The sequence below is a fragment of the Canis aureus genome, chromosome 5 (genome assembly GCF_053574225.1).
Source record: "Canis aureus isolate CA01 chromosome 5, VMU_Caureus_v.1.0, whole genome shotgun sequence".
Classification (NCBI taxonomy): Eukaryota; Metazoa; Chordata; class Mammalia; order Carnivora; family Canidae; genus Canis; species Canis aureus.
In genome coordinates, this window is record NC_135615.1 from 11,692,712 (window position 1) to 11,717,522 (window position 24,811).

General features: G+C 36.7%; 1 long non-coding RNA gene across 4 annotated transcripts in view; it reads right to left on the reverse strand.

The window, feature by feature from the left end:
- Positions 1-1,897: 1,897 nt before the first annotated feature.
- Positions 1,898-24,811, reverse strand: part of LOC144313699 (uncharacterized) — a 34,982-nt gene continuing 12,068 nt past the window's right edge. For all 4 annotated transcript variants that reach the window (XR_013379321.1, XR_013379320.1, XR_013379318.1 and 1 more), the window contains 2 exons: positions 5,830-5,907; positions 1,898-2,380 (listed from right to left, as the gene is read on the reverse strand). This is a non-coding gene — a long non-coding RNA (uncharacterized LOC144313699). The remainder of the gene's footprint in view (positions 2,381-5,829; positions 5,908-24,811) is intronic.

Here is a 24,811-nt window from a genome sequence, read left to right on the forward strand (position 1 = left end):
ACTTATTTTTTAAGATCTTTCCTGAATCCTCCACCTGCCTAATGGTGATTTAGAGGAACTTCTTAAGTGGAATGTAAAATGAGATGATGATACATGAACATCAAAATCATATGAAAATCATTTCATTATTGAAAAGTCCTGGGTGCCTGGGTAGCTCAGTTAGTTGAACATCTGAGTCTTGATTTCTGCTCAGGTGATGATCTCTGGTAGTGGATTTAGCCTGGCATCAGGCTCCCCACTCAGCGGGGAGTCTGCTTGAGATTTTTTCTTTGCCCCTCTCCCCTGTCACTCTCTCTCTAAAATAAATACATAAAATCCCTGCAAAAAGAAAGAAAGAAAAGTCTACATATTATGAGAAAATGATTTTTAAGGATTTTTCAATCAGTTCCATAATCAGAATCTAAGTCCAATTCAGTTCCTATCTAGCAAAAGGCATTCAGCTAAATGCACAATGGTGATATTTGGAGAACATTTCTTACCCTTTCAGGGTTTGCAATATCCACCACTATGGGTTTCCACAGCTTACTCAGCAGCACTACCAACAGAATTAGCACTTGGATCTCCCTTAGGGAGAATTTATATACCCTCATCTTAGAAGGATACCTCTTTCTATTGTCTTTGCATTCTCTGATGGGCAGCCACAGATCTGGTGTGCTGGCCAGAAGTCATGAAGGGGTCCTTCTGAGTATGCACAGAAGATGAGGTGGATGAGAAAGAAATATTGCCAGCTCACAGACTCATAAATATACTTAAAAGCACCTTGACAATAGAGACATAACTTTTTGTTGAGATACAAGTTGGCTGGAAAACACTCTGTATGTCTAAAATGCCTCTCCAGACTTATCTCTGTCCAAGAGGGAGAAAAAAAATCCAGAAAAACACAAATTTTCACAAGTAATTATATCCTTGAAGTCATATACAGCATAATCATTATCATCTGGTCATATGACACCCTCTTTATCACTCACTCCTCAGTCAACTTCTGGGTATGTGTGTATGTATAGATCTGTGTGTGTATGTGTTTATGTGGGTATGAATTTTCTTTAGCAGAGGTCTCAATAAACACCTATTTTGGAGATGGCCAGATTTTTTATCTTTTTGCTGGAATTCACTTGTAAATTAAGCTTTGGGATTTTTAGAACTAATTGGTATGTACCAAGTAGTATCTGACATCTGGCAAAAACTTAACAGATATTTGTTGAATGAATGAAGAACTCATGAAAAATGCATTCGTCTTTGTTTAAGAGCTTTGGGTACAGATCTGGCTGTTTCCTTCTTGTGACCAGGGAAGATTTTTGTTACTCATGACATTTTCAGGAAGTTTTCTCAAGTCAGAGTTCTGGGTTTAGAATGAATACACTCCTAAATTCTTACCACTTCAGTATAGCTTTTAATGTATATTCCAGTCACCTGGAGTATGCTTAGGGAGGTACTGTCACTGTGTGGTTAGATACTTTGTAGGAGGACAGGAGAACTTGCTGGATAATTGTGGAAGCAGTTAAAGTATGCTAAGGACAAATATCCTGCACCATACCCACGGTCTGTAATGCATTGAGCCGTTCACAGATGATTGAAATCGAGACTCTCTGTATACAGGTCTTATCCTGGCCATGATCTCATGTTTTGATGTTTGAGATATTTAAAATTGTTTCCTTTTCCTGAATAAATGGACTTATTCCTCATATGCAGGAAGGCAACATTTTGACTAAACCTGTACCTAAGATGTGAATAAAAATTCAAAATCTGCTTTATTTTAGACAGCATGTTACGCCAATTTGTAGAACAAATATAAAATAAAAGCAACAAGCACCTTTCCTCAAATACTAACAAATGAATTCATAGTTGTCCAAGGTATTTTTTTAAAGATTTTTATTCATTTATTCATGAGAGACACAGAGAGAAAGGCAGAGGGAGTAGCAGGCTCCCCACGGGGAGCCCGATATGGGACTCAATCCTAGGACCCGGGACCACCACCTGAGCCAAAGGTAAACACTCAACCACTGAGCCACCCAGGTGCCCCATTGTCCAAGGTATTTTAAACGATTTTGAAGGAATTGCAGAAATAGATTTAAACTTGACTTCTTAAATTTGCTTTGACCTATGATCACCTGGATAGGCCTTTTCCTGAATCCCACCTCACCTCTCCTTAAGGTGCTGATAAATCCAGAACTTGGAGCCTGAGTAGAAGCTAAAAAACATATTGACCACCACTTCCTGACAGAGTTTGGGGGTGTGCTGGTGTGCTGGATCATCATCAATTGGAGTTTCTTACCCCAGTATAAGATAATGTCTTCTCTGAAAACTCAGGGAAACATGCTCATTCTCTCCAAATTGCATTAGATCACATGAAAAATTTTTTCCTCCTCTCATAGATTAAGATCTAGGAGAAATGGAGACAGGGAGTTTCACATCAAGCAGCATGGTTATTGGTGCTCAGAATAAAGGCAGACAAATAATGGAAAGGTGAAATCAACTTCACTACAGATGAGCAGGAGGGGTACAGTTTATCATAAACCAGGCTGGTTTCACTCATTTGAGCAAGCCCAGCCTGATGACAGAAAAAAGATGCTCATCCCCTGGGAGACTGAGGGACAGGTAACTTGCTAGTTGCATTAAATCTTATTGATCTGGCAAATGGTTAAAGGAATTCCTACAGATATTGGTGTGCTTTTAAGTCAAATCAATATGTCCCTTCTATTTCATTTTGTACTAATGAGGTGGAATTCACTCTTATCAGAGTTCTGTATGTAATATTCAGATGAAACTGAGAGGCTTGTAATTAGGATCAGAATTCTTTTGGTGAAAATTCAACCTTTGTTGAATCAGTCAAGACATTTAAGCAGTGCAACTTCTGCCATTATCTGACTGATTGATTCTCTTCCCCACTTCAATCAGTTTGTGACCATAAGGTAAATTTCCAATGTGTAAATTGCTAATATGTAAGTTCACTATACAACCTCTGAACAGCCTGTCTGAGAAACAGTAAGAGATAAGTAATTCTATCCATTTAGTGGGTATCTCCAAGCATAGGAAATGAGAGATATAGATATTTTAACATATCTTCTACTTTTAAGCAAACTGTTCACTTCTTTTGAATTCTACATGCTTGCCTTAATATACTTTTCTATTCTTACAGTAATATTGATACTTACTCCTTTTACTGAAAAACAATTTCCCACTAAAAGTTTTCAACACCCCCTTCCCAACCAACAACAGTAAAATACATTTTATGAAATCCTTATGAAGAATTTTCCAATTCTGAAATAGGTGTTGTGATTATATATTGTGTTAATGCGTTATGATAATTACAAAATGAGGACAGACCTGCATCTACTTTGCTTGAAAGAGAAGCCTACAGCCTTCTCTGAGTACTACTTATTAGAAAAGCAAATGACTAATTCTGAGAAATCTGCTTTCAGATTCTCTCATTGCAGTTGTGCTAAGAATGGAGAAAAGACCAGAAAGCAGACCTTTAGAGAAGCATTCTAACTTTGAATGAAGACAGCCAAGAAAATACAAATACAGAAAGAAGACATTTGGATTAGAAAGAATTCATGCTAAATTGATTTATATAAATACAAATCAAAATATTACATATGATTACATGAACAGAGCCTACATGAGTGAAATCCAGATGTGAGCTCAATTATCTCTGCGTTTCCATGGAATCTCGTCAGTGGCTGCCTCAGAAGAGGAAGGAGGGGAGAGAGGAAACAAGTAGGAGGAGAAATCTCCAGGCCTCTGCCTCTTCTTTTGTGAATTTTGGATGCTACCTAATTCAGCATTAAAAATAATCTATTTTTTAAGTATAAAAACTATTGGCTTCACTTGTGGATTCTGGAGTAAGTGGCTTTACTACTTTAAAACTTTTTGATCTTGGGCAGGTTACTCAACTTTATTTAAGCCCCAGTTTGTCTATCTATAAAATGAGAATAATAATTGTTCCTGCACTCCTAGTGTTGCTGTGAGAATTCAATGAATAAATCTAGGTAAAATTCTTAGAACAGTGTGGCAATAGGATTTTATCAGTATTAGCATTATTATCTAATACAGTAGAAAAATAAACTGACATTCTTCACTAAAGGAAAAAGAAAATGATCCATTGGCTTTAGAAAAATCAGGAACAGCCAATTTATTGGGGGATTTGTTGCCTAAAGTATATGGCACAAATGAAATGAATAAATGGTAAATTCCCCAGTTTGTTGTGGCCAAGGAAGGAATTTGAAGAGTACATGAGCACCATAAAGGTCAAGGACCTCTGCACTGGGTAGCACATAAAATGTAGGCCCAAACTGAAAGGCCTCTCCTTGTTTCACAAGTCATATTTCTCTGTTCCTGGTCACGATGAAACTTTTCAAGAGTGTTGACAACTCATTTTGTCACCACCTCTCCTTCACAACTTCTCCCTTTATAATACTAATTCTGCCATGATCACTCCACCAAAATTGCTCTTATCAATGTCACTAATTAATTTTATGTTACCCAACTGGTTCACTCATTTCTCCATATTGTACTTGAACTCACAGCAGAATGTAACATAGCTGAGCATTTCCTTGTTTCTAGAACATTACTCTGGTCTTCCATGAGATGACACTCTCAGGGTTTCTCTTGTCCCCACTCTTCCACCCAACCCCCAAATGTTGAAGTTCATCAGGACTGGCTTCTGGGCTCTCTTCTATTCTTTATCTTTATTATATCCATTCCCCTTGGCTTTAAATATCACATAGATGCTGAAAACCCCCAAATTTACTCCCAGTTGGGACTTCTTTCCTGTTGTCACTACCTATCTTATATCTTCCTGAAGAGGTATAATAGGATTCTTAAGTTTAATATGCCCAAAATGAAATCCTTGATTTTTCCTTTTTACCAAACCTATTTTTATTATAGTCCTATCTATCATAGAAAAATGCTTCATTATCTAGCAATTGCTCAAGCCCGAGGTTTAGATAATATCCTTGATTATTTTTTCTACTTCATCCATGCATCAGTGAGTTCTACAGTTAACTCATCAAAAAAGAAAGGAAATCGGCAAATTGTTATTTCTTTACCATCGTCCTAGACCAAACCACCTCCGTAACATGCAGATTACATGCTCATCTCCTTCTTCTAAAACTGCTACCCTTATATCTATTATCCACTTGGTGGCCAGAATGATCTTTTTAAAAAGATTTTATTTATTTGAGAGAGAGAGAGAGAGAGAGACAGCAAGCAAGCAGGGGGAGGAGCAGAAGAAGATGGACAAGTAGATTCCATGATGAGCACAGAATGTGAGGCTCCATCTCATAACCCCAAGATCATGACCAGAGCCGAAATCCAGAGTTGGACATTCAACTGACTGAGCCACCCAGGCACCTCCAGAACGATCATTTTAAACTACAAGTACTTAAACTGAATCACACACAAAGAAAATAAAAAATGTCTATGGTTTATGTTATACACCCCAAACATAGAAGCAGCAACTTAATTTCATACTAGACTGGACCGAGAAGACTATATACTAATAAAAAAAGAAGAATTAGCAAAGTAGTGCTTCAAAACCAGAAGTGACATATATATCAGATCAAAGAGAAGCTCTTCCCTTGAGAAGACCTGGGCAGTCAATAACAGAAGTCATTATATAAAATTGAAGTTTATTAATATTAGATTCATTCACTATAATCTCATTGTACAGTGAGCATTCAGATTCTCTAATGCCTCAGTGAATGCTGCCAGAATACAGTTTATTCTGTCTGGGTGTGTGTTATATTGCAGTTGCCCCCCCCCCCCCCATTAATAAAGAGATACTTTAATGGTTTGAACAAATCACAGGGACACCCATTAGTGACCTACCTGGGGTGGCGTAGCCATACATCTATAGCTTGCTTCTATATAAAAGGTCAAAGGAAGAGTCTTCCAAGCACTAAAAATCTGTCATTAAAACAATAACCACAAAAAGTTTTTCAGGGACTGCACAGAGTCAAAATTCCTCTATTCAATCCCATTCTTGAAGGTCAAAATTAATTTAAGAAAGGAAATCATCTTGTAAGATAAGAATAGTCCCAAATTATACCAAACTCCTATTAATGTCTTTCTTTTCTCTTACTAGAGACTGTTTCAAGTACTCAAAGAAGCCCCAGGTTGAAATTGAACTGGCTATTCCATAATCTTGGATACTTGCCTTCAATTTTTATCATCTATGGAATAAGGAGACAACTAGATAAATGTAAAAAATATTTTTTCTGACTCATATATACCTGGAGCTTCAGCTTGTTGCATCTTTCTCTTTTAAAATAAGTTATTACAAAAGGTCAACAGATAGGTCCCCTGGAAAGCTTTGTACATTAAAATAAAAGTGTATCATCATTGTACTTAACAGAAACATCCAGTGCTGTAGTTAAAAAAAAAAATCACTGTTTTTACACCATTTTTTCTCTCAGAAATGGAATTTCTACCTTAAACAGATGCTGTCATTGCTGTGTCTATAATGAAGGGATAACCAAATGGCAGCATTAAAAAAAATCTGCTCAGATTGTCCATTTAAAATTTTTTTACATGGGATGCCTGGGTGGTTCAGTCAGTTAAGCCTTTGGCTCAGGTCATGATCCCAGGGTTCTGGGATGGAGCCCCACATCAGGTTCCTTGATCAGTGCAAAGTCTGCTTCTCCCTCTCCCTCTGTTGTTTGCCCTGCTTGTCTTGTGCTCTCTGGCTCTCTCTCCCACTATCTCTGTCAAATAAATAAATAAAATCTTTAAAAAATAAAATAAATTTTTATATTGCTTTTAAATTTTTTATATTTATATTCAGATAATTTATTATCTAAAATGCTTGGTATAAAAATTATATATTCCTTTCTATGTTATTATATAATTTGTGTATATCCATCCACTTTTTGTTTGTGATGATGATACACTGGAAAATACGTGGTTTGTAAAGGGAAAAAATATTGTTCAAATCCCAGCTCTGCCACTTATTAGCTCTGAAACCTTGGTCATCAGCTATAAAAATATTTGTGCCTATCTCATGGGGTTGTAAATATGTAACATATATGTTCATACAATAACATATGTAAAATAGCTCAGAGCCTCATATAAAATAGGCATTCCTAAATATTATAGTCTGCCAATGAGTTATAATATAAATTTAACATATTGTATAGCAGAGCAGGGTAAAAAGGAGGGCTTTTGAGTTAAAAAATTCAAACTGTAATATAAGAAAATTTTCCATAAGCTAAAGAAGATTTGAATCTGAATATCTAAAAAGGCATATCTTTTTTCCCCCAGAAAAACTGATCCAGTAGAGCCAATACTGTGGTATATGTAATAAAATTATTATATTTGAAACCCAATGGGCTGACAAGGAAGCCAGGCAAAAGTACCAACTCTTTCTGAAATAGAAGAAAATCCACTACAAACTTTATTAGGCTTTAAATAGTATGATGTTTTCAGTTAACACGAAAGTTACAAAGCTCTGTTCTCAATTTTTATCCTCTTAGAGTTTTTTAACTTAAGTAACTAATTTTTTACATAGATCTGACATGGGAAGGAAAAAATAGATCTTTGTTAAATTAATAGTGTTCTGAATATTAAATCCAGAGAAAGAAGGAAAACTGAAATTTAAATGAATTGGAATCAAATGTATTGTGATTTCTAAAACTCAGGAGGCATTTATTATATATTATTATCTGAAATATCCCTAGGTTGTAATCAAATAACTTAATTAAGTATTTTTCCCCATAATTCCCCCTCAAATAAAAGGACAGTTCTAAAATTTAAAAAGTAATTTGGTATCTAAGTTAAAATATTTTTTCATTTATTCATGTATCTTTGTATCTATAATTGCAAAATATTAAGTTATCAAAAATGGCTGAAAATAACCCACTAGCAATGGAAATATTGATATAAATTTTTATTCTCTCTTTCTCTGTTTTTTTGAGAAGTAAATTGGAAAGCTCAGGAGCAAAGGCTCTGATCCATAAACCATCTTATAACCTTTCTGATGCCTCTGCTCCAAACATCTTGATTATTTACCCAGTTCCATTAAAAACTGCTCAAGGATACTGAACTACAAAAGATATGAGTTGGCACAACCCAATCAAGTATCCTGGCCCCAAACGCTGAAAATGAGTCTGTCTTACAAACAGAATTTTCATGCTGAATAATCTTAATTTTAAATGATGAGAACAAGTTAAGACAATATAACGGAGTACAGCTGCTAAATATGTGGTTCAAGGATTTTTTTCCCATTAAAAGTTTTGTGACATTTTCTGCCACTGAACATGACTTGAGAGAGGCCCAGACTGCAAAAAACAGTCAATTAGGTTGAATAGGTCAGAAGGAGACTATCTTCAGGTGCTATCAAGCTCTTCTGGTACTAAGCTACCATTCTCCTGAGATCAGGGTGTGATCCTGCTTTGGGAAGGAAGATGGAATAGAAAATTGTTTACATTCATCCACTCTTAATTTTCATGCTACTGAAAGTGCTGATTGTCTTTGGTTGAGAAGGAGAAAAACAGGGACTGGAAGAGAAAATGTTTCCCTCTGACAGTTTGGACTGGGAGGTCATTGTTTACAGTTGGAAATGTAGGAGGGAACAATCAGAAACAAGCCTGGGACCTCTTAGACCCAGCTGTGGGAGCATCATTTTACTCTGGAACTCATGACTTAAAAGTCTTTCGAATCCCCAGGCCACCAAAGGCCATAATCTCCAGTGGTTACAAAATGTTAGAATTGTTTAGTGCCTGCATGTAAAGGGTGAGACCAGGCAAAGCAGCAATCATCAGGAGATACCGTGGAGCCAGGGAAGTCATTGTATACAGGTGAGGAATCAGAAAAAAAATTTTCTAAAGAATGATTGTGTAGCTTCTCTAGTTCAGCCTTCTGATTTTCTGGTTGTGGCCTCCCTTAAAATCAAACAGAAAACCTACAACCTCATTCCAAGAATGCACATGGGGAGCTAACAAGAACTAAATAAACAATGCTCTGTTTGCTCAAATATTTAGCAAATAGCTCAGGGATTACTGCATACACCATTATTGAGATTTTAGCCAATTCTCAAAGATGTTTCTATGCTCTACTAATAAAACAATTCATGTATGTATAATGGCACATTGTAATTATTTCCACATGGTTTGCACTTAGACAAAACCTGAGGGAAGAAAGTCAACATTTGATGAAACTTTATCAGAAATCAACATTTATTACAACACAGACAAAACCTAAGTCCAGAACAAGATAAAACCAACAGTAGCAATCATCTGATATGTCAGTATATATTTTTTATCATATTTTTTTCCTCCTTATCGCTATTTTTTCTGGTTACAACTTAGGTAGAAGGATGACAAATTTACAGGAAATAACATATTGGAGTTTTGTAGATAAAAATCTTACTAAGTGTTTAGGGGTGTGTCTGTCTACGTTAGCCATAAATACTCAGCAAAGCATTGCCTGTAATGTAAAAATTTGTAGTGGGAGAAACCTCAAAGAGAATTCTTTTTGGTTGAGCATCTGGATGGTGGGACAGTATCCAAGTGATTATGATTTGTGACTCTAATCTCAAGCAAAGCCTTGTTCTGGGATTATTCATTCTTGCTTCAGCAACTAACTTACATAGTTGAATTTCTACATGAGGTAAGAGCTGAATAGATGGAAATAAAACCCTTTTCAATTTTTCAGAACAAGGTTATTCCATTTAGAAAGAAGTCACAGATTTTCATAAAAAGACTTGGCCATATTTATGCCTAGAACTTAAATTGAGTCTGTCTACACTTTTGAAACCAAGTAATGATATGGATTGCTTCAAGTCACTTCATATTTTATACTGGTGACCAAAGCTCAATCTGTTGAATGTTCGATACTTATTAACATTAAAAACAAATGGATTAGAATATGTTTCTGTTACTTCATTCAGTTCAAAAGTTAAATCTCCTGATAATTCACTCATTCATTTAGCAAATATTTGTTGAGTATGTACTGTGTGCAGGAACCGTCCTAGGCACCAGAGACAGAGCAGTGGACAGAACAAAATCCTTGATTTGTGGGGATTATATTTTGGAGGAACGAGTCAATAAACAAATATATGGTATATATTCACAGAATAGTGTTATTATATGTAATGTACATTATGAAGAAAAACAAAGCAGAATTGAAAGAAATATTGAAAGTGAGAGAAGAGACTGTTTTCTGTAGGGTGGTGAGGGGAGATTTTGAGGCTTTCACATCATTCAAGGGAGGAGACAAATGAAGGGAGAAAATGAGCCATGAGAAAATTTGAAATCTGGAAGAAGGAAGAAGTACAAAGGTTTTAATGCGGGACTAAATTTGCCTTTCAGGGGAACGTATAGAAAGCCAATTTTTGTTGGAGTGGAGTGAGCAAGTGGAAAGCAATCAATTTTGAGCATAGATAGGGTTCAAATCAAGAAGAGCCTTACTAAGGTTAGGATTTGGATTTTGTTCTTAGCATGATGGGAATCATTTAAAGATTTTGAGAAGAGCAACATTAAATGGTTAAGGATTTTGTAAGTCTCTCTGGCTGTTCTGTGAAGATAGACTGTAAGAAAAAACAAGGGTGCAAGTGGGGAAGCCAAGTGGAGGGTTATTGTGCTAGTACTGACTGTAAATGATGGGGCCCCAGACCAGAGCAATAGGGGTGGAGTGAGAAGTGGTTATATGCTAGATAGATTTCAAAGCCAGGAATGACAAGATCTTTCTGATGGATTGGGTGGATCTTAGGGAAAGTGAGGAATTGAACTTGATTCCAGTACTTTCTCTGAGCCACTGGGAAATAACTGAATTACTCAATCTTTTCTCAAGTATCAATGAAATGCAGACTGTGCTAAGCACTGTATTAGGTGCTTAGGTATATCACCAAGCAAAAAAAAAACAAAGATCCCTGGAGGAAAAAAAAAAGACAATAAAAATGAACATAAAGGAATGCATTTTAAAGTATGTTTGAAGATAACAAGTATTGTGGAAAAAAAAAAACAACAGGAAAGGTTAATGGGGTTGGGTGGCAACAGGTTCCTTTATTAAACAAGGTGGTCAGGATAGGTGTCCGTGAGATGGTGAGATCTGAGCAGGGGCCAGGAGGCCAGTGTGCCTGCAGTCCAGTGAGGTGAGAGGAGAATGAATGGTCAGTGATGAAGCAAGACAAGTAAACCAGGAGACCTGATGTGTAGACTCTTGAAGGCCATTGGGATTTGGCCTTTATTCTGAATGAAACGTGGAGCCATTTCAGGGTCATGGTCATTTGAGTAGAGGAGTGACATGATCTGACTTATATATGTCGCACTCTGATCACTCCTCTGAGAATATATTACAAGGTAGCAAAGATAAAGCAAAGAAACCTATTTTGGGGTGATTGCAACAATTCAGATGACAGCTGATGGTGGTTTGATAGAGACAGCTGTGAAAGTGGCAGGATAGATGTAGAAGTAGAGCTTCCTTGATTTCCTGATAGATTAGGAAACAGTTTTTGGCTTGAAAAGCTAGAAGGTTGGAGTTGCCGTTAACTGAAATGATAGACTCTGGTTTGAGTGGGAGGTGGGGGAATACCAGGAGTTCTGTTTTGGATGTTTTAGGTCTGAGATGCTTCAGATATATCCAAGTGAAGGAATCGGGTTGGCAGTTGAATATTCAAGTCTAGAGTTCAGGGGAGCATTTTGAACTGGAGATATACACCCTCAGATGGAGGTATAAGGGTGGTGTTTAGAACTATGGGCAATGGGGGGATCCCTGGGTGGCGCAGCGGTTTGGCGCCTGCCTTTGGCCCAGGGAGCGATCTTGGAGACGGGGGATCGAATCCCACGTCGGCCTCCTGGTGCATGGAGCCTGCTTCTCCCTCTGCCTATGTCTCTGCCTTCCTCTCTCTCTCTCTCTCTCTCTCTCTCTCTGTGACTATCATTAAAAAAAAAAAAAGAACTATGGGCAATGGATGAGGTCATGTATGGAGTGAATGGAGATAGAAAGGAAGGCAAAGACTGGGCCCTTGGGTAATCCAATATTCAGAAGTAGGGAAAAGAGACCACCTAGGCAGGGGAAGAACCAAGTGGTTGTGTTGTCCACCAAAGCCAGTGTATTAAAGATGAGGGAGTGATTAACCCTGAGAGAGTTTGCCCCTCTAGAGGTCAAGTATGATGCCTGGGAATTGATCATGGGAGGCAGCAACATGGAGGTCATTAATGATTTTTGAGAGCAGTTTTGAAGGAATCCTGGGATAGTAAATTTTGAAGCCAAGGGGAATGCTGGTGGGGAGGAAAAGGCATCACTAAACTAAGAATATCTGGGAGAAAAGTAGATAAGGGCTGAGGATGAAAGGATCAAACCCATGTGATTATATGTGTTATGACTAATTTTCCTTGTTGGCCACATACGGCTGAGTTCTTACCAAATCTGAAGGAATGCTGAATCATTTATTTTCTCAGTGATTAGCACTTAATCACTTCATTAAAATATGTGTTGCTTTTATTCAAAATCAATTTTGTACTTCCCTATTAAGCCTTCTGAAAATTCATCTTGCCAAAAGAAATATGAATCCCTTGTAGGGTTTTCATGACTCAGAGACAAAGGATTTCTTTCCTTTTATTGAATTATTTGTGTTACCGAATCTGGCTACGTTCTGAATCTCTTATTGTAATAAGTTAATATTTATTGTAGTGCAAGCACAATAATGTAGTGCTTGGCATTGAGTTAACAATATAAATAATTAGATTTTATATATACCTTTCCAAAAGAAAGGAAAAGATTGTCATAAATGCACTTTGTAAACAACAATACATTGCTTTGTGATGTCTCTTGGACAGTTTTTGGGTAATATTTAATTCTTGTATTATTGATCTTATTTTTTCCTATTTAGATCGTAAGCTTTTAGAAGGCAGAGACAATATGCCACGCATATGCCTCATAGCAAAGAGACAGCTGTGTGTTTAATCTTACATCTCTTTTATTGAATGAATTAACTTTAGTGCTCTTTTGCTTAAAAGCTGCCTAGTAACAATGGCAGAAAACCTGTCCTTTCTGATGCAACAAAATTAGAATGTCTGAGAATTTGTGACTTTGTTTTCCACAGTACAAGTCCTTCCGAAACAAGGTCAATATTTGTAGGGGTTCTTTGGTTGTGCTTATACTTTCTTATTCTCCATTAAGCATTTGATCATTGAAATAAAATTGACCCTTTGGGGGATGGTATGTCATATGTCTCTTTCATCCCAATTAGAATCCAGAATTTAGTGCAACTGGCTGTATTCAGTCATTTCTTTTATAAATAAAGGCATTTGAGGGCCCTTGTAAGTCTTATAATTGGTAATAAGAATGGGCATATATTCTGATTCCCAGTTTTTTGATTTTATTACAAATTTCTTTGACAAGATCATTTTTCAGTAGATTTTTGCTCTTTCCAAAATATTTATCAACACATTTCTCCAAAGGCACGCGATTTTATTTTGTGATCTTGTAATTTCATACGGGCTTTATCACATGAAAATTGGCCATTTACTATTTTGAAATCTAACTTATTTTTGTGTAAGAAATGTACTGACTCTGATAATTTTCCCATTTGTAATATCTTTAAGAACAAATGGAGGAGACTGAGTAAACATTGTTAACTACAGGGAATTAGATGCTTAGTTACCAAACTAAATAGGTGCTTTTTGAAGGAAACATCTGAATGTGCAATTTCTATTTAGTGCTTTAGATGAAGAACATCATAGAACATTTTTTCCAGAAAATCTCCTTGGCTTAACTAGTTTGCTTTCCAGCTTAGAAGCAGCCACATACTTCTCAAATCCTTGCAAAGCAGCTAAAAAGCTCTGTGATTCTTAAGGATTTGATAAAGATTTGGGACTCAAATCAGTACAAGCAAGAATTTATTTATTTTTTTTTGCAAATTTTGGTGGTAGAAACTTTAGGCCATAAGTTTCTGCCACAGAAAAAGTAATAAAGGGCCTTCTAGGCCTGATATTTTAGTCACTTACATAGCACACTTTCTTAAACCTTGTTATATGTCTTTAGGATTGCTTGTTCCTCCCTTATTTTATTATTTTATTTTATTATTTATTTTATTTTATTTTATTTGTTTTATTCTATTTTATTCTGTTTTATTTCTAGTGTAGTTAACATACAATGTTGTATTAGTTTCAGGTGTACAATAAAGTAATTCAATAATCCTGTACATTACTCAGTGATCATCACAATAAGTGTGCTCTTTATCCCCTCCATTTATTTCACCCATCCTCCTCCCCCCGGGTGACCATCAGTTTATTCTCTATAGTTAAGAGTCTGTTTTTTGGTTTGTCTTTCTTTACCCACTTTGTTTTTTTGTTTCTTGAATTACATACACTCTTGAGGGAAATCTTATGGTATTTGTCTTTCTCTGACTGACTTATTTCACTTAATGTTATACTCTCTAGTTCCATCTATGTGGATGCAAATGGCAAGATCTCATTCTTTTTTACTGCTAATATTCCTGTGTGTGTGTGTGTGTGTTCTTTATCCATTCATCAGTTGATGGATACTTTCATCTTACAAAATAGCAGAATGGATTCCTGTGCTTGAAAGTTTATAATGTATAGTGTTAGGTGTTCTTAGTGTTAAGACTTTGCTACCAACTCTATTATTAGTTTATTCCTTTTTAAGCTGATTTTTCTGTTATAGAGTCCCAAACAGAATGTTAGGGATATAAGGAGATACGATACAGCTGTTATTGTAGTGAAACACATACTCATATAATCTACAGACATCCTTGGACACTAGTAGGTGTCAAGCCCTGTGCAATTTAGCAGAGATAAAGAGAGAAAAGATACAGTTCTCTCCTTCATGGAATTAAGAGGCTGGTCAATTCATTTTATTTTTAAAAAATGTGACCAGATGACAATTATTACTAAATGATGGTATGTGACCTTTTCTTTACTCTTGCACTTTGTGAGGTTCTAACTGTTTTGCCATCTCTCACCAGATGTAAAGAAGAGGACTCAGCAGCTGGATGAATCAGACATAAGTTTGCGGGTAGAATGATAAGCTAAGGGAAGTCCAGGGACCAAGATGTGCCTCAAGTGCATGGATTGCAGGAGATGACAGTTCTATTATAATACCTGCTCTAAAAACCATGAACTTATTCCAACATGATGGGTGGAACATGGTATTAGGGAACAATTGGAACATGAGAATTTTGTGTTTGCTTGTGCAGGGCTTCATTTACAAGAAACCATAGGTGAAAGCAAAAAATTCACCAGCTAAATACCCACACTTATGAATACATAACACCCACACTTCAAACATTTACAGGGATCTCTGTTCACCATGAGGCATAAGTCACACTCATCCACACCTGGAGTTACAGCTTCTCTCCCATTATGGCTGCTCCTCCTCCACCTCTACAATGGCTCACAGGCTGCCATGTTTGCCATGCCCACTTCCTCAAGCAAGCTGCAGGTCTTCTAAAGATAAAGCACCATATTTATTATAGTGTTAGTGCATTTCTTGCCATGGCCTGTAGTGTAATATTACACTGGTGTTCTATTTTTATTTTTTTAAAGATTTTATTTATTTATTCATGAGAGACACAGAGAGGCAGAGACACAGGCAGAAAGAGAAGCAGGCTCCATGCAGGGAGCCCGATGCGGGACTCAATCCCAGGACCCTGAGATCATGACCTGAGCCAAAGGCAGATGCTCTACCACTGAGCCACCCAGGTGCTCCTATACTACTGTTTTAATTAAGTTTCTATCTTTTTTAATGTGTCACTGACAAAATTTCTGAGTGTTGTTCCCCTAACCATTTTCCCCATAAACCCTGTAGTGTTAACTGCACAATTTTTGGAGAGCATGGATGGTTTTAAGAAACATGTCACATTATAGCAAAACTGACTGTGTTTTCCATTATTATCATGTATCCCAAATTTCATATTTTGTAGGAGGAGTAAATTTGGGAGTATGAATGGCTGGGAGAAAAACCAGAATGTTTAGTACTATTTTTGTAGACTATATTGACTTTAATAATATTTGGAAGACACAGGTGAAGAACTTGAATGCTACTGAAATCACTGATCTGTGGAAAAATAGAAAAGTCAGAAAATGTGAGGCTCGAGCCAAAGTCAAAGCGTGACTGTTGAATGTGAAATTTTGAGTGGCCCCATTGGTATCCTGGGCTTGTGCTTGGGCCACTCTGGTGTGATCTACGTAGGTCAATTGAGTTATTTCTTTGCAATTCAGTAGTTAGCAGCTAAAGGTTGACTTTCTCACGGGCTTTCATGGTTCCCTGGAACCTCACCTGAAACTATATGTGTGCTCTGGAGGACAGAATCAGCCCCACAGTCTCCATATGAACAGGCAATGTAACAGTTTTTCATGATGGGAGCATTGAAATATTTCCTAATCTGATCAAAAAGCTCATTCTCCCGGCTTGCAAACAAAGACTATGTACTACAAAGTCCAACAAAGTTGATTATAAAGGGAGTAGGTGGTGGCTGTGAAGAGCCCTTGAAGACAGGAAAAATGAGTCTGATTTAAACTTGATAATCCTCTTGCTTTCCTAATTAACAGACAGGAAAGTTTGGTAAATATAAGAAAGAGATGACTATCCCTGATGCATTCTAAAGCCAGTATTAATTGAATCACTATCTCCCTTGTTATCTAGATACCATTATTCGCTAGATAGTATTGCTCTAGTTGAAGATATTTGCAAATGCTGATACAAATATTTGCTGAAACTTACTTTTTTCAAATTGTTAGTTGGTAGGTATAAAAAGGGTAAATGAATGCAAATATCTTTGCCAGAAAACTTTCTGGGCCCCCTATTCTGACCCTGTGAAGCTGAACTTTAGTTTTAATTTAATCTTCCTTGGTTCTCCAATCAAATTGTAGGGTTGAAAAATAATGGCAGGGAGGGAGTTATTTCACAGGTTTTTTCCTTGTGTGTAGCACAGCTCATCTCAAAAATAAGTATTCATCCTTTCCTGTTGCTTAGCCCCAAATGCATTATTATTTATTTGGTTTTGGTCGTTGGGGTATGGGAGCCTCTCCACTTGTAAATTTCCCCTTGGTCATGAGACATAGTCACATTCACACTACTGGCCTTTGGTGATACTACACCTAACCAAATTATCCAAGTGCTATCAGGAGGAACTAGAAATAGTCATGACTAAGCCTCCTCAGTTTGTTACAACTCCTAAAGTAGTAGTAAAGAGCTGTTTTGTTTTGTTTTGAAATTCTCTTTATTTCCAGGTAATAATGAGCTCCTCATGTGATATAGATCAGAAAGTTCAGAGTTGGTGTTTTGAAAACAAATCTATGGCATTTTTCTGTCTTTTTCTCAAGCCTGGCTAGATTGCAATTTATAATATAATGATTTCCCATTTCATTCTCCTAAATTAATCATTGTGATATAAATGTTGGTCCATATGTATTTTTCTTCTCCATGCCTACTTTCTTGCCTCAGAATAAAGTCTGAATTCCTCAGGCTAGCAACTTCTGTGGCCTGCCATCTTCTCCTTCTAGTTAACACCAATCACCACTAATGTCTCTACCGCCACTTCTCTTTTCAAATTCCTTCAAAAGAGTCTATTTCTGTGTCCTTTGCTCCGCCCATTAATTTCGTCTCTTCACTATACTACAGCCTCCTTTTCTCTCCTCTCTGCTCCCCCACCAACACATACAGTTATTTCCTGAAACTATTTTTGCTAAAGCTATCACTAACTTTCCCATTGCCAAATTCAGTGAATGTCTTAAAATTTCTTAAAAACTTTTAAAATGTGGATGAATGAACATATCTGTTAACCATTGATCCTTTCTCAAGTCTTGGTAAATGACAGTTACAGGCTTTTTAACAAAAAGTTCGAAAAATAAGAGATGGGAGAGGAGAAATAATCATCAAATTGCAGAATGTTGTAGATAAGATAGTGGCATTTTATCTGACAGGTCTGAGAAAGCTGATTCTTAAGGCAAAGCCCTGAAAGGCTCTGGGTCTGGCAGTATCAGGCACATCTTGAAATAAGGTTAAAGGTGGCAAAAGAGTGACATCAGCAAGATAGTGCAATAGGAGATCCCTGACTCCTATCCAAATCAGAAAGGAAGAAGTTAAATTGTCTGTGTTTGCAGATAACATGATCTTTATATAGAAAACCCTAAATTCCACTAAAAAACTTGTAGAATAAATGAATTCGGTGAAGTTGCAGAACACAGAATCAACATATAAAACTCAATTGCATTTCCATATACTAACAATGAACTATCCAAAAAAGAAATTAAGAAAACAATCTCATTCACAAGATCAACAAGAAGAATAAAATACTTAAGAATAAACTTGATCAAGAGGTGAAAGACTCGCATACTGAAAATTATAACACATTTAACGAAAGATATTAAAGAAAACACAGATAAATGGAAAGATATACTCTGTTCATTGACTGGGAGATTTAATATTGCTGAAATATCCACACTAGAGAAAGTGACAAAGTGATATACAGATTTAGTACAATTCCTGTCAAAACTCCAATGCCATTTTCTACAGAAATAGAAAAAAACAATCCCGGGATGTTTGGGTGGCTCAGTGGTTGCTTTGGCCAAGAGCGTGATCCTGGAGTTCCGGGATCAAGTTCCACATTGGGCTCCCTGCATAGAGCTTACTTCTCCCTCTGCCTATGTCTCTGCTTCTCTCTCTCTCTCTCTCTGTCTCTCATGAATAAATAAGTAAAATCTTTAAAAAAAAGAAAAAAACAATCCTAAAATTTATTTGAAACCATCAAAACCACTGGATTGACAAAACAATCTCAAGAAATATGAGCAAAACTGGAGGTGTTACACTTCCTGTAGTCATCAAAACAGTATGTAGCATAAAAACAGGCACACACATTGAAAGAACTGGAAAACAACAACAGAAACAGACACATAAACCAATGTAACAGAACCCAGAGATGAGCCCACATATACATGGTCAACTAGTAATTGAGAAGGGGCCAAGAACACAAAATATAGAATGGATAATCTCTTTAATAAATGGTTTTGGAAAAACGGAATATCAGATGTGTAAAAAAAAGAAATTTGGTCTTTTTTTCTTGCACCATATACAAAAAATTAACTTGAAATGAATTAAAGACTTAAATGTAAGACTTGAAACCATAAAATTCCCAGGAGAAAACATGGTGTAAGAACCCCTTGACAGTGATCTTGGCAATGAATTTTTGGATATAAAAGCACAGGCAACAAAAAGAAAAATAAATAAATGGGACTATATTAAAACTATAACCACTGCACAGCATAAGAAGCCATTAACATAATGAAAAGAAAACTTATGAAGTGGAAGAAAAGATTTTCACACAACATGTTTGATAAGGGGTTAAAGTCTAAAATATATATAGAACTCACACTACTCAACAGCAAAATAATAACTCAATTAAAAAAATGGTCAAGGAGCTGAATACACATTTTTTCCAAAGAAGATATACATGTGGTTGGTATATGAAAATGTGCTCACTAATCACTAACCATCAGAGAATGCAAGTCAAAACAAGAATGCAATATAATTTCATACCTTTTAGAAGGTCTTTTATGAAAAAGCCAGGAGATAGCAAGTGATGGTGAGGATGTGGATAAAAGGGAACCCTTAGGCGCTATTGACTGGAACGTAAATTGGTACTGCCATTATAGATGCAGCAAGAAGGTCCTCAAAAATTAAAACTAGAACTGCCATATGATCCAGAAATCTTACTTTTGAATGTATTTCCAAAGAAAATTAAATTGGAAGCTCAAAGAGATAGCTGCACCTCTATGTTCATTGCAGTATTATGTGCAATACCCAAGATATTGAAACAACTTAAGTGTCTATCAGTGAAAAAATAGGTAAAGAAAATGTGGCATATGTGAATAGTAGATTATTATTGAGCCATAAAAAGTAAAGAAATACTGTCATTTGGGACAACACGAATGAACCTGAAGGACATTATACTTAATGAAATAAGCCAGACAAAAAGACAAATATTGTATGATCTCATTTATATGTGGAATCTAAAAACATTGAATTCATAGAAGCAGAGAGAAGAATGGTGGTTGTCAGGGGTTTAGATATAGGGGGAAATGGGAGATGTTGATCAAAGGGCACAAACTTTCCATTATAAGCCGAAGAAGTTCTCGGGATGTAATGTGAGCATAATGACTGTACAGATGACCCTTGAACGATGTCGACAGTTAACAACGGTTAGGGGTGCTGACACCTGCAGTACAAAATCCATGTATAGCTTTTAACTCCCCCAAAACTTAACTAGTAGTCCACTATTAACCAGAAACCTCATTGATAACATAAAGGGACAAATAACATATATTTTGTACACTATTAGTATTATATAGCATATTCTCACAGTAAAGTAAGCTAGAGAAAAGAAAGTGTTCCTAGGAAAATCAGAAGGAAGAGAAAATATATTTATAGCACTGTATTGTAAAAAATCCACATGTAAATGGACCTATGAAGTTCAAACTCCTGTTCTTCAAGGATTTACCATAGTTAGTAGTACTGTATTTTATACTTGGAATTTGCTAAGGGATTAGGTCTTAAGTATTCTTATCATACACACAAAAGCTATATGGGCAGTGATGAATGTTAATTAATCTGACTTTGGTCATCATTTCATAATGTCTATGTATATTAAATTATCATAGGTACACTTCAAGTATATACAATTTTATTTGCCATTGTGCCTCAATAAAGCTAGAAAAAAATGGAACCCAAAGTGGAAGTGTTAATGGGAAGTCAGTTTAAGAGCAGTTAGACTCTCGGAATTTCCCTCCCCCTCCACACACCCCGATGGCTGGTATGTATCACTCCAGCATAAGATTGAGGTTATTTATTAGAGATGTGCTGGATATCTCTCAAGTGTCCTTTTAGATGCATTCTCCATCCTTTCCACTTTTTCTTAGCTTGAGGAAGCTAATTTGTATAGGTTAAATTGATGGATCCCTTTGTCCTTTGGTTTCCCATTGGGTTTGACCAATGGAGAGCCCTGATGGGAGATGGGAGGTTGTTAATCAAGGGCATTTATCCTCCAAGATTCCTCTCTGTGAGGTTCCCTTGGGGTGACTTCCTCTCTTCACTGAAGGTCACATTTCCTCAGAAGTTGGCCTACAAAGATGGAACTTTTTCCTTTTGGTTTCTAACAACCTTCACCTTCTCTCATTCCTTGGGCCTACAGGTAGTACCAACAAGATGTTTAACTCTACCTGGGGGTTTCCTTACACACTTTACACACTGCCTATACCTTTGTAAAGACTCCCTTTATTAAGCCATTTTAAAGTTATCCTAATTCGAATTACCACCAGTTTTATGCTAGTACCCTGGGTGAAACAGATGGTTTTGGGTTGGAAATCTTTCCAGAAGATTTGAGGATGGAGATACCATTCTATAAACAAGAGGGTAATAAGTGAAATTTTGCAAACTGAGTTTTGAGACACCCAAACTTTTCCCCACTTTGGCTCCCTAAACAGGGGGTCAGGCTTTTAGCCTCAAGGCAAAAGACTGGAAGAGTTTTCACTGAGCAATCTGACTGGGTCGGTGGAGAAAAACCTCGCTCTCACAGTTTCCAAACAAAAAATCCAGCAGATCTCCTTTTAATAAAGGTCATGGCTCACAGTTAAGAAGGCTCATCAGCATGCAATCATAATCAATTTTTGTTTTTTAAATGTGAATGCTTCAAGATCACTAGTTGTCTGGGAAAAGCTTCTAATAAGAAAGTGAACAAAACAAACTGGAAGAGAAAAGTAACTTGAAACCAAGATTATGCCTGAAGGAAAAAAATGCGCTTATTTTTACAGAAAGATGAAAGCAGATATCTATGCACTAAAACAGATTTTGTATAAATTGAATAATCAGCAAACAACAATAAAAAGAAAGCTCCAGGAAATAAGAATATGATAGAAATAAAATATTCAACAGGAGATACAGGAGAATGAGAGAGAAAGGGAAAACACAAAAATTAAAGATTTAGTCTGCAAATTGTAACATCTGAATAACAGAGAGAAAAAAGACAAAAAGGGAGGAGAAGAAATTCTCAGAGCAAAAAAATTGAGAAATTACCCAGATTTATGGAAGATGAGTTTGTAGATGAAAAGGGCCCAGTGAGTGGATAGCATAACCTATAAAAATAGAAATACACCCAACATTTAATTGTGAATTTCAAATAGGGGGAAGTACCCAAAAGCTTCCAGATGGGGAGTTCATACAAAGGGTCAGGAATCAGAGTGGCTTTAGACTTTTCAAAAACAATATTGGAAGCAAGAAGTCCGTGGTAATACCTTACATACCCCAAGGGAAAATGATTCACAATCAAGAAGAAAGACCAATGCTTTGTAAAATTTACTTCCCACACACATGCTTTTTTAGGATGCTATTGAGAATATGCTCCATCAAAAAATAAGCTAAACCAACAATGAGGAAGATATAGGATCCAAGCACAGGATTCTAATCTTAAATTAGGAGTTAAGAAAGAGGCAGCTGGAGAGATGCCCCAGGAAGAAACCTGTCCAGACCCGAAGAGGTCAGAAGGTGATGTTTCCCCTAAGATGAAGTTATTAGGAGTACTGTATGTGCTTGAAACTTCTGAGATGAAGCTTAAACACTGGAGTGTTGGGGTGCCTGTATGGCTCAGTCAGTTAAGCCTTGCCTCAGCTCGGGTCATGATCTCAGGGTTTTGGGATGGAGCCCCACATCGGGCTCCCTGCTCAGTGAGGAGTCTGCTTCTCTCTCTCTGCCCCTCCCTACCACTCATCCTTGCTTTGTTTCTTAAATAAATAAAAATAAAATCTTTAAACATAAATTTGCAGATGAGTTAGTGATAAGTATGTATAAAACTTTCCAAAAATGTGCAATTATTAATTCCAGGTAAAACAAAGGTATTGTGTAACAGGCATGGAAAAATTATTATGGGTTAATATAAGTTCCCACATGGACATAAATATAATAATTCAACAGTAATCTAACCAAGCTTTGTGAGATAATACGGGTGGTTGGTTGGGATGAAAGAGAGTGAAAGAGACTTGAATATTCATTTTCCTTAGAGGGAAGCCTATCGATTATTTGTAAAGTAGAAATATCAAAGAAGCATTAGAAGCTACTTAAGAGTTCTAGAGATTACTATGAACAACAGTCACTATGAAAAAGGTGCCGCCACAGGGTGGGAAATGCAGATGCATGTTGGACAATGAAGCCAGAGCTCCATTGTTCTTCCTATTGTGTTTAAAAGAACTACTTGACTCAATTCCATGCGCTTATAATTTTGATGAAAACAAAAACCAAACTGAAAAAATAAAAAGCAGAATAAAACAACCAAAGGAGAGAGAGAGAGAAGCACATGCTGTTCAATCAGAATTCTACCCTAGTCATTTTCTTTTTTAAGGAGTCTGGCATTAATCTTTTAGCTAAATCTGCAAGATTGTGGATTTATTTTTAATAGATTTCTGTAGAAAAGAAGAACGATAAAGTGAGCGTACTACCTAGAATTCGAGTAGATTGTTTTCCAACAAAAGAGATTTATAATGAAAAAATGATTTGCTGATCTGCTATGTGGAAATCGTAACAGTTATTTTGAAAATTGAGTCTTTGGGAAGCCTTATGATCCCGGAGCATCTTCAAGCAGTGAATCCTGCCATGAAACTGAGTGTTCAGCATCTGTGTCTGGTATCTGGGGCTCTGAGACAGCAACACCTGCATACTTATCAAGTGAAATGATTTTCTGTTCCTAAATATAAATTCATTATCTGATGATTCACAAATAGAAATGTGCTCAGTTAACAGCAACCAAGGCAGAAAAAAATGTCATAAAACTCAGATGTAACTTTGTATGTGAGTTGTTTATACGGTTAAAAAAACATTAATAAATGTATTAGCTGATTTGTATTTATCATGCCTAAGTGTATCAAGACACGAGGAGGGAAGTTATTGGTTCAACATCTATCTGCCTGTCCTCTTAGATATTCGATATGATTTCATGCAAATGAAGTAGTTTTCCCACATAATTTTTTAAAAGATTTTATTTGTTTATTTATTTATTTAGAGAGAATACGAGGAGAGGAGCAGAGGGAGAGAGAATCTCAAGAACATTCTGTGCTGAGCACCGAACCCCATGCAGGGATACATCCACAATCCTGAGCTGAAATCAAGAGTTGGGTGTTTAACCAACTGAGCCACTGAGGCACCCCTTCCCATATAATTTTAAACCAGTCCTGAGCTGATTGGGGCAAGATAAAGAAGGGCAGCTGTATGAGAGGTCAGGGTTGGCATCAAGTGCTAGGAGAACTTACAGGACTTACAGGTAGATGAGGGAAACAATGAAGGAAGAGACAGAAATTGTGCTAACTTCAGTGTTGGGCTTCTTGAGAGTTCCTATTTAGTTGCAGTGTGTATACTAACAGTATTGTCTCAACTCCATATTTCACCACTGCAGTAAACAATGATGTGGGTTCAGAGATTTGGAGGTTAGACTTGAGTAGAATGTGGCTCAAAATTGACTGGTGAGGTGGCCTTGAGCGAGTCTCTTTCCCCCTCCATTCAGTGGTGTTAGTACCAGTGCCCTGCGGTGAGGATCCAATGTGACAATGCATGGACAGTGCTTAGCATGCTGACTGGCATGTAGTAAACATCACACAAGCACTAGAAAAATTATGGGGATGGGAATAGAAGAGATGGTCAATGGGATGAGGAAGGAGAAACCAGGTAAACAGGGGGAAATTGGTGTTCAGTAATTCAAGTTCTTCTTTTCCTTTCCGGCTTGTTTTCTGAATTTTGTTTTCTCACATATGACCAAAATAAAGGCATATTTGAATGGAGTTATGTGCTTTGGCATTGAGCTTACAGTTCTCTC